Source organism: Salvelinus sp. IW2-2015, linkage group LG4q.1:29, assembly GCF_002910315.2.
Source record: "Salvelinus sp. IW2-2015 linkage group LG4q.1:29, ASM291031v2, whole genome shotgun sequence".
Taxonomy (NCBI): domain Eukaryota; kingdom Metazoa; phylum Chordata; class Actinopteri; order Salmoniformes; family Salmonidae; genus Salvelinus; species Salvelinus sp. IW2-2015.
The window spans coordinates 48,223,579-48,238,058 of record NC_036842.1 but is presented as its reverse complement, the minus strand read 5'-3'; positions in this window follow the sequence as shown (position 1 = coordinate 48,238,058).

The following is a 14,480-nucleotide window of genomic DNA, read 5'->3' as shown; positions in this document are numbered from 1 at the left end:
GTCTATGGTCCTGCATCAATTCCCTCAGGTGTCGGTGAAAATGTTTTGTACAGAGCTCTGCCTGGCCCGCTCTATCTCTGTAATCTCTGACGCGAGCGTAGGCGCTCATCGCAAACTGCCCTAGTTCCTCAATTAAAGAAGAATGTCACAGAATGTTATAGAAACATGCAGTCGAATAAAATGCTTCGGAGAAGGAGTGGATATTTAATTAAAAGGGGAGATTAGCCTAGGTTTTCAGCATCAGAGAAGTGGGGGGCCTTGTTTAAGTGTCTGAAACCCCGTTGGAGGCTGTCCGTTGATATATTAAACAGTGTTCCTCTCCTCAGGAGTGTGGAGCTAGCTTGTGTCTCCACGAGCATACCGTTTCCTGACTTTGTGTGGGAACACAATTAGGGAAAGGCCGGGCTCTCGAGGGGGGGGGCTCTGGAAATATTTGGTTCTTTTGTAATCATTGACCCAATGTTGTTTCTTACAGCCAGGCCTATAAATAGACACCAGGGCCTCTTTCGTTTTTCCCTCCCTAGCTTTCTATCAAACTTGGCAGGGATGCAAAATATTAGCACTCCTTAGTAACTGCTGCAGTGATGGTATATCTCGGTGTGAAAACCTTGCTAGTTGAGGAAAGGAGTCGTGTTATTGTGATATGATATAATACTTGTGGAATGTTACAACTCCTCAGTTATTCTTGCTGATAATTCATGACCTATTTTCTCTATTTGGTTAGATGTGCTGTTTATGTTACGGTTTATGTTGCTGTTCATATTAGGAATGGTCATATTCTCCCAGTGGTGTGAGACATTACTCAAGAAACATAAAACCACATTCTTCTGCAGTTGATAAACTTTACACAAATGTTACACAAAAACTAGTACACATTCTGTATAACCTTTACACAAATGTTACACAACATTTCAAATTCATGACATCAGTTTGACTAGGATTATTGTTATGATCTGATTCCATTGGCTCAGGAAAATGCCAAAATTAAGTCAATACATTATATTCAATGCAAAAAAAGCTGGTGTTAAAGCTGCAATGGGTAAATTGGGGAAAGTCACAGACAGACATATACTGTACATTTACAGACAGACAGACATCTCTCTCTTTTCTAATCCCTTCCTCTCCCTATCTCTCTCTCTAACTCCTCTTTATCCCCTCCTCCTTCTCTTCTCTTTCCCTCTTATTTCACCCCTTCACCCTCTTCCCATCTCTCTCTCTCTCCCCTCTGTCCTCTATCCCCCTCCCTCCTTCACCCTCTCCCCACCTCCCTCAATCTCCCCCTTCTCTCATTCTCCCGCAATGGGTAAATTGGTGAAAGGCTCAGAGAGACAGGCAGGCAGACTCTAATCTCAACCCTAAACCTACCCTAACCCTAGCTTCATGTCCAAATTCTGGCTCAACCCTAACCCTAACCCTTGCCATAGGTTAAGTGTTGAGTATGGAGTTAGAGTTGTGCTGGGATGTGGACAATAATTTAGGTTTAGTGTTATAGCTAGGGTTGAGCAAAGATGTGAAGATGAAGCGAGGGTTGAGGTTTAGGGTTGAACCAGGAGTGGATGTGAAGCTAGGGTTATGGTTATGGTTAGGTTTAAGAGGGTTTCTGTTTGTGCTGGTATCAAGCCTTGGGTTGCACGGGCCTATTGCAACTTCCTGCTCTGGTTAGTGTTGAGTCTTAGGTGAGGGTTGAGCCGGAATGTGGATTTGAAGCTAGGAATAGAGTTAAGGTTTAGGGTTGATGCGGGCATGAAGCTAGAGACATCGGCAGAATGGTTGAGGCTAGAAATAATTCACGTATTAAATCTTTCAGCAGACACTCTGGATCAACGCAAACCTACACGTCACCATGTGAAATTAACTCTTCACGGTGAAAACTTGGTCCCACAGCGAACATTCTTCCATAGAAAAGCATTACCTACAACCCTTACATAACCCTTACGCCCGTGAACTCCATTGAACTAGCTAACCGTCCTTACACAAACCCATCGTGACCTTATAGGATGCCAGGTGTTGAGGTTCAGCTTCCTGTGGCAAAAGGATGTGGCTTAATTTGTCCTCAACATGGTCCTTCATTCTCTCCCTGCAGTTACACAAAAACACTGGCTTCCATCCTCTGTAGAATAGTCCATTCTTAATGTAAAGACTCAGAGTCTTGTTAAAAAGTGTCCCCAGGAGGCTGTACGTTGAATTAAGGGTCATGGGGGCGATTTGGATGGGTTGAAAGATTGAGTTGAAGTCGGAAGTTTACATACACTTAGGTTGGAGTCATTAAAACTAATTTTTCAACCACTCCACAAATTTCTTGTTAACAAACTAAAGTTTTGGCAAGGACATCTACTTAGGACATCTACTTTGTGCATGACACAAGTCATTTTTCCAACAATTGTTTACAGACAGATTATTTCACTTATAATTCACTGTATCACAATTCCAGTGGGTCAGAAGTTTACATACACTAAGTTGACTGTGCTTTTAAACAGCTTGGAAAATTTTAGAAAATTCTGTCATGGCTTTAAAAGCTTCTGACAGGCTAATTGACATTATTTGAGTCAATTGGAGTACCTGTGGATGTATTTCAAGGCCTACCTTCAAACGCAGTGCCTCTTTGCTTGACATCATGGGAAAATCAAAAGAAATCAGCCAAGACCTCAGAAAAATAATTGTAGACCTCCACAAGTCTGGTTCATCCTTGGGAGCAATTTCCAAACGCCTGAAGGTAACACGTTCATCTGTACAAACAATAGAACGTAAGTATAAACACCATGGGACCACGCAGCTGTCATACCGCTCAGGAAGGAGACGCGTTCTGTCTCCTAGAGATGAACGTACTTTGGTGTGAAAAGTGCAAATCAATCCCAGAACAGCAAAGGACCTTTTGAAGATGGTGGAGGAAACAGGTAACAAAGTATCTATATCCACAGTAAAACGAGTCCTATACCGACATAACCTGAAAGGCTGCTCAGCAAGGAAGAAGCCATTGCTCCAAAACCACCATAAAAATGCCAGACTACGGTTTGCAACTGCACATGGGTACAAAGATCGTACTTTTTGGAGAAATGTCCTCTGGTCTGACTAAACAAAAATATAACTGTTTGGCCATAATGACCATCGTTAGGATTGGAGGAAAAAGGGGGAAGCTTGTAAGCKGAAGAACACTGTCCCAATCGTGAAGCATGGGGTGGCAGCATCATGTTGTGGGGGTGCTTTGCTGCAGGAGGGACTGGTGCACTTCACAAAATAGATGGCATTATGAAGAGGGAAAATTATGTGGATATATTGAAGCAACATCTCAAGACATCAGTCAGGAAGTTAAAGCTTGGTCGCAAATGGGTCTTCCAAATGGACAATAACCCCCAAGCAGACTTCCAAAGTTGTGGCAAAATGGATTAAGGACAACAAAGTCAAGGTATTGGAGTGGCCATCACAAAGCCCTGACCTCAATCCTATAGAAAATTTCTGGGCAGAACTGAAAACGCGTGAGCGAGCAAGGAGTACTACAAACCTGACTCTGTTACACCAGCTCTGTCAGGAGAAATGGGCCAAAATTCACCCAATGTATTGTGGGAAGCTTGTGAAAGGCTACCCAAAACGTTTGACCCAAGTTAAACAATTTAAAGGCAATGCTACCAAATACTAATTGAGTGTATGTAAACGTCTGACCCACTGGGAATGTGATGAAAGAAATAAAAGCTGAAATCAATCATTATCTCTAATATTATTCTGACATTTCACATTCTTAACATAAAGTGGTGATCCTAACTGACCTAAGACAGGGAATTTTTACTATAATTAAATGTCAGGAATTTTGAAAAACTGAGTTTAAGTGGATTTGGCTAAGGTGTATGTAAACTTCTGACTTGGCGTATCAAATTTGACGTCAAGCGGCCCAAAAGCATATTTAACTACCATTATACAGTTCAAGAAACTAAGAGCCTTGTTAGAATGAATTCTGAAGAAGGTGTTGGTGACATTTTTTGATTGACTTGAAACTGTCGGTCTGTCTGTTTACCCATTGCAGCTTTATCAACAACTTTTTTGGCTTGATTGCAATGTATTATCATATGCATCACCCCTTATAACCCCATATCGATGTAGACACAATTTCTAGACATTAGTCAGGTTTGAGGTGAATTCGGAATTTCGCAATTTAATTCAATTCAGCCCATGAATTGAAATTCTAATTGGCCACACTCCACAGGAAGCAGAATTTGAAGGAAGTAGAATTTAATTCAAAGAAATTAAACTGAGACATGAAACATGAGTCTCAAACATTTTGCCAAAAGCATCTGCCACTTATTAATGCAACGAATACAGACACCATTTAAAATTAGCTTGATTATAATAAAAAAATATCAAACAGTTGTCACGCCCTGACCGTAGAGATCCTTTTTATGTCTCTATTTTGGTTGGTCAGGGCGTGAGTTTGGGTGGGCATTCTATGTCTGGTGTTCTATGTTGTCCTTGTTTTGTATTTCTATGTGTTTGGCCTGGTATGGTTCTCAATCAGAGGCAGCTGTCTATTGTTGTCTCTGATTGAGAATCATACTTAGGTAGCCTGTTCCCACCTGTGTTTGTGGGTGGTTGTTTCCTGTTTAGTGTTTGTTTCACCTTTCAGGACTGTTCGTTTGTCGTTTTGGCTAGTGTTTCATATTTTAATTAAATAGTATGAACACTTACCAGGCTGCACCTTGGTCCTCTTCTCCTTCTCCCGACGACGTGCGTTACAACAGTATTTTATTTGTATTTTTGCCATGATATGTCAGGCTGCTCCCTTGCATTCTGGAGTGTTTCATCTAATGCATTCTGAGAAATGTATTTTTCCCATGATATTTAATAACATTTAAGTGAAGTATGAATTATTACAGACCTACAAATTTATCTTAGAATATTTCCAGACCACTGTAATTATAAAATATATTTTTTAGGAGGATGTGTTTTAAAAATGTAATGTTTCCAGAACATGTTAAACATAGTATTGGTAACCATACATTGTCAAAATAAACATGTGAATAATGATGTATGGAATAAATTAACCATTTGAATTTGATTGAATTCTACTTTCTTTAATAAAAATTCTGCTTCATGTGGGGTGTGGCAAATTCAATTAAAATTCAAGAATTGGAATTAAAAACTAATACGCAACTCAATTCAGAATTGACCCCAACCCTGGGGTCAGTAGCAGTGTGTCACGCCCTGACCTTAGATCCTTTTTATGTCTCTCTTTTGGTTTGGTCAGGGTGTGAGTTGGGGTGGGTATTCTATGTTCTATTATTTGTATTTCTATGTTTTGGCCGGGTAGGGTTCTCAATCAGGGACAGCTGTCTATCGTTGTCTCTGATTGAGAACCATACTTAGGTAGCCCTTTCTTCCACCTGTCTTTGTGGGAAGTTGACTTTGTTTATGGCACATAGCCTTTAGCTTCATGGTTCGTTTTGTAGTGTTTATTGTTTTTGTCGGCATTTCCAATAATAAAGGAATATGTACGCTCACCACGCTGCACCTTGGTCCTCTTCCTTCAACAGCTGTGACACAGTGTAATGTATTGACCTAGACCAAGGCTAATGAACTATATTATTACGGGGGCCAGATGTTTAATAAAAAAAGGGGGCAGGACATTTTCCACATGCGATATATAGATATATATTTTTTTTAAACGCACAGCCTCCAAAAAAAAAAGCCCTTTTCTTAAAATGAAATGTTGCCAAAAGTAATGGGGAGAGAAGTGCTTGTCATTTTTGCACTGAACATTGGACTTTGGTAGGAATTTCTTTCAGATTTACATTTACATTTAAGTCATTTAGCAGACGCTCTTATCCAGAGCGACTTACAAATTGGTCTTTTGTCAGAATTGTTCAAAGGGCCTATATAAATTAATGAACGGGCCATATCAGGCCCACGGGCCGCCAGTTGAATAGCCCTGACCTAGACACTTATCTCCTCCCATTGAATGCAATGTATTCATTTAGGCATCATGTCCATGAGGCCTTTCTCTAGGCATCAATAGTGTGAGGCTAATCTTCACCCCATTGAATGCAAGGTATTCACTAAGGTGTTATGTCCGTGAAGGCTTTCACTTGAATTCCACAGTGTGACGCTAATGTCCCCCCATTGAATGCAATGTATTCACATAAGCATCATATTCTTTGATCCATATCTGTGACGTGGTAAGGTTGGACCCAGGCGCAGAGAAGAGACCAGACGAGGAATCAGTGGTTAAGGATAAACAAAATACTTTACTGAGAAACGGTAAGCAAAGGATCACAGTATCACTGGGAAAACATTAAACACTAAGTCTCAAACTCACCCAGGAGACAAAAGCACATGGCAAACAATGTCCAATTAATTTAGAGGAGTGTCCCCATTGTAGTACCTGGGAACGGGCTGATCACAGAACATAAAGTCTGTAAGTGGGACGCCCGCCGGGGTCAGGTTCTCAGGTCTGGGCTTGTCGGACCATGGTCTCAATATTCCATATCACAGTGGCCACAATGCAGGAGCTGGGAATGATGGGCTCAGAGTCCCTGTCCTCGTTAGAGACATCGTGTTGGCGGGACAGGGCGTCTGCTTTCTGATTCTTGGATCCCGGGGAATAGGCTAGTGTGAAGTTGAACCTGTTAAAGAACAGAGCAAACCTAGCCTGGCGAGCGTTCAACCTCTTGGCTTCTTGAATGGAGACCAAGTTCTTATGGTCCGTCCAGATCACGAAAGGATGAGGTGCCAGTGTCTCCACCCCTCAAGGCCCCACTTAACTGCCAAGAGCTCCTGGTTGCCTACATCGTAGTTGCGTTCTGCTGGCGAGAACCGCTTGGAGAGAAAGGCACATTGGTGCAGTTTCTTGTCCCACTCATTCTGCTGTGAAAGGACCGGCCCTGCTCCGGTGTCCAACTCTACTACGAGGGGACAGGTAGGATCAGGATGGGTCTGGAGGTGAAATGTCCCTTGAGCTCCCCGAATGCCCTGTCAGCCTCGGGGTCCAGCAAAAAATGGTTCTGGGACTTGCGGGTTAGGGCCGTGAGAGGTGCTGCCACCGCACCAAAGTTTGGTATAAAATGCCTGTAAATATTGGCAAACCCGAGGAACCGCTGGACTTGAGAGGCGGGACGGGGCCAGTCGGTGACCGCCCTCACCTTTACAGGGTCCATTTGGATGCCGGCTGTAGAGATAATGTGGCCCAGGAAAGAAACTTGGCATACAAGGAACTCACACTTCTCTATTTTGATGTATAGTTGTCTCTGCAGGTGGTGTCTCAGTACCTGCAGGATGTGTTCCGGAAGGGTCTTGGAGAAGATCAGGATGTTGTTCAATAATCCGAAGGGCATGACTAAATGCTCATAGTGGCCACTCGGGGTGTTAAAGGCAGTCTTTCATTCATCTCCCTCCCTGATTCTCACCAGATTGTAAGCGTTGCGGAGGTTCAGTTTGGTGAAGAATTGGGCCCCATGGGCCAACTCCAAGTCGGCGGACATCTGGGGTAGGGGGGTAATGATTCTTTATCGTAATCCTGTTTAGCCTTCTGTAATCGATTCAGGGACGCAGACCTCCATCCTTCTTTCCCACAAAGAAGAAGTCTGCTCCAGCTGGGGATGTAGAGGAGCGAATGTAACATGCCTCCAGCGACTCCCGGATGTAATTGTCCATGATTGCTGCTTCAGGGGTCGAGAGGGAGTACAGACGAGGGGTGGAGCTGGGTAGGAGATCTATGGCACAGTCGTATGGACGATGAGGAGGGAGGGTGGAGGATTACCTCTTACCGAAGGCCTCCCGGAGGTCGAAGGACTCGGGAGAGAGAGCGGAAAAGTCTTGGTCTTCAATGGATGCCGGGGAACACGGCAAGGCTCTTGGAGGGGGTCTTAGGCATTTAATCTGCCAGTTCTAGTAGGTATCCTGTGGACCTGGATAATAGTGGGTTATGTAGCACTAGCCAGGGGTACCCTAGGATAAGGGGGTTCTCGGGAGCAGTGATCAAAAGAAACCGAAGAGTCTGAGGGGTTCACCCCAACCTGCAGTAGAATGGCTGAGACCTCCGCAGTAGAGGCAGCAGCTTCTGCTTCTGCAAAGTACAACAGAAAACACACCACATTTAAAGGGAAATCATAACGAGTAAATAGGACACACCTGAGTGTCGTTAATGTCTCTAGGACGGTCTCTGCCGCCCTCTGGTGACAGGTAGAACCATGACAATATCTTTTGATCAGTGTGAGGCTAATCTCCCTAAACATTGAATGCAATGTATTCACATAAACGTCCTGTCCCTTGAATTATATATTTTTTGAAAATGATATCAGATTGACGCTTATATGCTGATACCAGGCTGAAAATACTTGTACAACTCAAAGCTGGGTATTATTTCAGAGATGTCAATGTTCAACCTCTACACAGCTGTTATTGCAGAGGCTTGGCCTCTTGGGTAGCCGTTCCCGGCAGTTAATAATAAACAATATTTTTTTTAAAGACGCAGAAAATCCGGTATTTCTATGACAAAAGCTTTTGTTATATTTCAGGCTTCTGTGATCTAGAAGAGGAATATTGGGATGCCAACTCAAAATTGAATACATTCCAACTCTACAGTGCATTCGGAAATTATTTTCCACATTTTGTTACATTACAGCCTTATTCTAAAATTGATACAATCATTTCCCCCCCTCATCAATCTACACACAACACCCTATAATGACAAAGTGAAAACAGTTTTTTAGAAATGTTAGCAAATCTATAAAAAAAATATATATATACGTATTTACGTAGGTATCCAGACCCTTTGCTATGAGACTCGAAATTGATCTCAGGTACATCCTGTTTCCATTGATCATCCTTGAGATGTTTCCACCTGTGGTAAATTCAATTGATTGGACATGATTTGGAAAGGCACACACACGTCTATATTAGGTCCCACAGTTGACAATGCATGTCAGAGCAAAAACCAAGCCACGAGGTCGAAGGAATTGTCCGTAGAGCTCCGAGACAGGATTGTGGCACAGATCTGGGGAAGGGTACCAAAACATTTCTGCAGCATTGAAGGTTCCCAAGAACACAGTGGCTTCCATCATTCTTAAATGGAAGTAGTTTGGAACCACCAAGACTCTTCCAAGAGCTGGCTGCCRGGCAAAACTGAGCAATCAGGGGAGAAGGGACTTGTTCAGGGAGGTGAGCAAGAACCCAATTGTCACTCTAACAGAGCTCCAGAGTTCCTCTGTGGAGTTGGGAGAACCTTCGAGAAGGACCACCATTTCTGCAGCACTCCACCAATCAGGTCTTTATGTTAGAGTGGCCAGACACAGCACGCTTGGAATTTTCCAAAAGGCACCTAATGGACTCTCAGACCATGAGAAACAAGATTATCTTGTCTGATGAAACCAAGATTGAACTCTTTGGCCTGAATGCCAAGTGTCACGTCTGGATGAAACCTGGCACCATCCCTACGGTGAAGCATGCTGTGGGGATGTTTTTCAGCGGCAGGGACTGGGAGACAAGTCAGGATTAAGGGAAAGATGACCTCATACTGGGGTGAAGGTTCATCTTCCAACAGGACAACGACCCTAAGCTCCCAGCCAAGACAATGCAGCAGTGGGTTTGGTACAAGTCTCTGAATGTCCTTGAGTGGCCCAGCCAGAGCCCGGACTTGAACCCGATCGAACATCTCTGGAGAGACCTGAAAATAGCTGTGCAGCGACGCTCCCCGTCCAACCTGACAGAGCTTGAAAGGATATGCAGAACATAATGAGAGAAACTCCCCAAATACAGATGTGCCAAGCTTGTAGCGTAATACCCAAGAAGACTCAAGGCTGTAATCGCTGCCAAAGGTGCTTCAACAATGTACTGAGTAAAAGGTGTGAATATTTATGTAAATGTGATATTTCAGGTAAGAAAATATATATACATTGTGTGTATATTGTGTGTATTGTATTGTATTGTGTGTAGATTGATATGGGCAACAACAAAAAAATAGAACATTTTTTGAAAAAGTCAAGTGGTCTGAATACTTTCCGAATGCACAGTATATCTGACATGGTACAGGTGTCTTATTTTTTTAAGCCCATAACCACGTGTGTGAGGTGTATACTTTTGTTTCAAAATAGGTTTATTTAAGACTACCAAGAAACACTCTGTGTGACCCTGATTTTGCCCACTGCAGTAAATTAATATTCAGGCCACAATCCGTTTTCTCTGATGTGGTACGATTTAGTCAACACGAGTGAAAGAGTTACCTTTTTCCCCTGAGGCAACTGTTTGCCAAGCCTGATCCCTTAATTCCTGGAGGGCTTACGGAAGCTTTGCCTGCCCCTCCCTCCCTCTATCCGAAGGCTTCAGCCCTACCAGTTTGGCAAGAGACCTGTAGGAAGGATACGGACACTGGACCCGGGAGAGAGGAGCCATCCCATCCCATTTCTATGAAATTTCTCTGACCAAGTGCTTGAGAGTAAGCAAGCCCTAGAACAGCTGTACTCAACAGGCGGACTGCGGTCCAGATCTGGACCCAGAACAGGGTCAATATGGACCGCTGGTCCCGACAAAAAGGAACTGTCGGGCCTCAACCGCTGATATCATATGAACACACATAAGATATGGTCAAATGTAGAATTGCAGGAAATGAGGTTTAAAATGCTAAATTTTGTCTCCGCACCATGGCAAAATGTGTAGAATTGCAGGAAATAAGCTTTCAAAATGCTACATTTATTCTCTGCCAACAAAAGGGGTGTGAACATTTTGAATAGTTTGGGATCACATGGGTTGCGAGGTGCGGGTTTGTTACTTCGCCAATAAATGACAATATCCTTCCGGACCTTTGCCACCAAGGAAGTTTTTGTGACCGGACCTTCTCAAATAGTACTTGAGTACCCCTGCCTTAGAAGTTGAGCCCATCCTACTTTGGCTATCCAGGCATTGGTTCAGAGTTAGTATATCATCGAAGTCAGACTATTGTCCTATAAAGGCTGTCAGAATGACAAAGGGTGACCAATAGGGCTGAACCAACATCCAATGCTGGGGGGATTAACTATTTATTTAATAAAGGGGAATGGAACCAAACTCCCATTTTGCATTTTTCTCTATTTTAAGACCGTGCTAAACTAAACAGAAAGTAATGGACAGCATAGAAGGTGGCACACCAGGGTTTCAAACCCAGTGCTGTAGGGGGCTATTTGTGGTTTACAGTCAGCTGTGTTGACCACAAGGCCAACCTCTGGCACAATGCTTGGCATGTACCCTGTCCTTCCCACTGGGTAAATCTCTGTGATAAAGATGTCTCCAAGCGCCTCTCCTCTATCAGCCGCTCAGGGTTTTTAGATAACAGCCCTTGTCGTGTCACATCTCCCAACACTCTGAAAGAGGACCTAGGCTAGTTCTGTGGGAGGCAGGGCCATAAAGTTAGACATAKAGTGCCATGAGAAGGTATTTTCCCCCTTTTTAATTTTCCCTACTTTTGCAAAGTTTTTATACAGAATATTATCAGATCTTCAACCAAAACCTAATATTAGATAAAGGGAACATGACTGAACAAATAACACAACAATACCATCGAGAGCATCCTGACTGGTTGCATCACCGCCTGGTATGGCAACTGATCGGCATCCAACCTGGAGGCGCTACAGAGGGTAGTGCGTATGGCCCAGTACATCACCGGGGCCAAGCTTCTTACTAGGCGGTGTTAGAGGAAGGCCCCAAAAATTGTCAAAGACTCCTGTCACCCAAGTTATAGACTGTTTTCTCTGCTACCACACGGCAAGTGGTACCGGAGCGCCAATTCTAGGTCTATAAGGCTCCCTAACAGCTTCTACCCCCAAGCCATAAGACTGCTGAACAATTAATCAAATGGCCACCCGGACTATTTGCATTGATGCACCCCCTCCCCCCTTTTGCTTTTACAAATCCCAAAATAGATGGCAGAATGAGGAAGGAAAATGATGTGGATATATTGAAGCAACATCTCAAGACATCAGTCAGGAAGGTAAAACTTGGTCGCAAATAGGTCTCCTAAATGGACAATGACCCCAAGCATACTTCCAAAGTTGTGGCAAAATGGCTTAAGGACAACAAAGTCAAGGTATTGGAGTGGCCATCACAAATCCCTGACCTCAATCCTATAGAACATTTGTGGGCAGAACTGAAAAAGTGTATGCGAAAAAGAAGGCCTACAAACCTGACTCAGTTACACCAGCTCTGTCAGGAGGAATGGGCCAGAATTCACCCAACTTATTGTGGGAAGCTTGTGGAAGGCTACCCAAAACGTTTGACCCAAGTTAAACAATTTATAGGCAATGCTACCAAGTACTAATTGAGTGTATGTAAACTTCTGACCCACTAGGAATGTGATGAAAGAAATAAAAGCTGAAATAAAAAAAGGTAAAATAAAAATTCTCTCTACTATTATTCTGACATTTCACATTCTTAACATAAAGTGGTGATCCTAACTGACCTAAGACAGGGAATTTATCCTATTATTAAATGTCTGGAATTGTGAAAAACTGAGTTTAAATGTATTTGGCTAAGGTGTATGTAAACTTCCGACTTCAACTGTATATGTTGTGTTATTTGTTAGATATTACTTGTTAGATATTACTGCACTGTTGGAGCTAGAAGCACAAGCATTTTGCTACACCCGCAATAACATCTGCTAATCACGTGTATGTGACCAATACAATTAGATTTGATTTGATTTATAATTCACACTCTGTGAGAGCTATAGTGACACTCTTCATGAGGAAGAGAAGCTAGTAGAACCAGAGGGCGGGAGATTCCTTTTATAGAAGTGAAAGTCTCACCTCATTTGCCACTCTACCTGTCTGCAACTCAATATTAGGAAGGTGTACCTAACATTTGGTATACTCAGTGTATACATTTTACTGCAAAAAAGCTCTGGCACTGCACATACCATTTTACCAAATGTTGTGTCACAATGTCATGCATCACATTTTTTTTTTAAAGAATGAGATTAACAAGAAGACCCAATTATGTCATGGCAAAAGAGTGCTCTGATCAACATGTGTTACACGTGTCACATGTGTTACTTTATCTGGCTCCTGTGTTGCTCCTGTGGTACTGTTGTTGTCAGTATGCACTGCCCAAGAAGGGCCACAGAAAGCCCAGTGGCTATCCTTCCACAGGATGGATGTACCTTTCTCAAACCTTTTCTATTCTTTACTTTTCATTAAAAAGCCAAAATTGTCTATTCAACGACAGCTATCCTCGGCCGGTTGGTACAGTTACCACTTTGCCTAAGTGTTTGGGTTTGTCTCGTCAGTTTCCACTTTACCAGAAATACTTTAGCGCAGCGATAAAATATGAAATGCTTTTTATAGCAATTTCATGTCAGTGAAAAAGATACTGGAGTTAAAAATGAAAATGTATCCCTGTAAATTTTAAATCCAGAACCCAGATTTTGTTTACCAAACCCATCCAAAAATATGATTCAATGTTCCCTGAGTTTTGAGGAATTTCTTTATTCATTTGCTTTTTACCTTGCTACAAATACAAATGCTTGGATGAACTCAAATGAATGAGTAGAATAAAGATCATGCCGTCCAGTGATCTTTCTCACCACATTTGCTAGCAGAGATACTGTTTGTTTTTCACTTCAGTGTTTGTTAGAGATGGTTTATAACAGTGGTGAAATGAAAAATAAGTGTTTCACTGTCCAAACAGGAAGAAAACTCTTGTATTTGGACTTTGGTGAGGCCTGAATATTGACAGCTCATAATCAAAAGATCCTTGTTGAGTGAATCTTTTTTCAAATCTTTCATATTCAAGTAATTTTTCTTGAAGGGTTTATGTAGGCCTATATTGACAGATACTCAGGACATTTTGTTTCGTGGTCCCTCACACAACACACTATACACCCTTGACTCACCCATTGCAGTAGACAACTAGTCAAACAGAACAGAAGCTACATGTGCCACAGAAGAGTGACTACAAACTGTTGGTTGAGGTGAAGCCATCGAAGCGCTTKATTTGGTTTAAGATAACAGTGAAGATTCCCCTCCTTTTAAGGTGATCTCATGGATGTGTTTTGCTCAGGCCCAACGCTCTGTGCGATGGCTGCCAAGATCAGGGTGAGCGCTTCTCAGTGACTCCTCAAGGACTGTCACTGGGATATTCACCAGCCTACCCCGCGTGTGTTAACCACACTAACAACAGGACATAATAAACTCTACATGTTCTCTGGTCTCTGTTAACAGCAACATGCTGTCCAATAAGGTGACGTGTGTGTGTGTGCTGTTGTGTGATGGTGTGTGGTGTGTGGTGTGTGTGTGTGTGTGTGTGTGTGTGTGTGTGTGTGTGTGTGAGCGAAAAGTTGAGAGAGCAAGAAATTGATCCGTGTCACATAGCATGTAGTAGTCCTACACGTAATAAATTAATAATCAAATATGTACACAGGAGCTAGAACGTGCCTCGCATCCCCTAGAAAATACATCATGCTCCCAGAACAATGAACTGTGTAAACATGATTTCTCCAGTACCACTGGTCCTTTTATGGTCTCCTGTGCTGA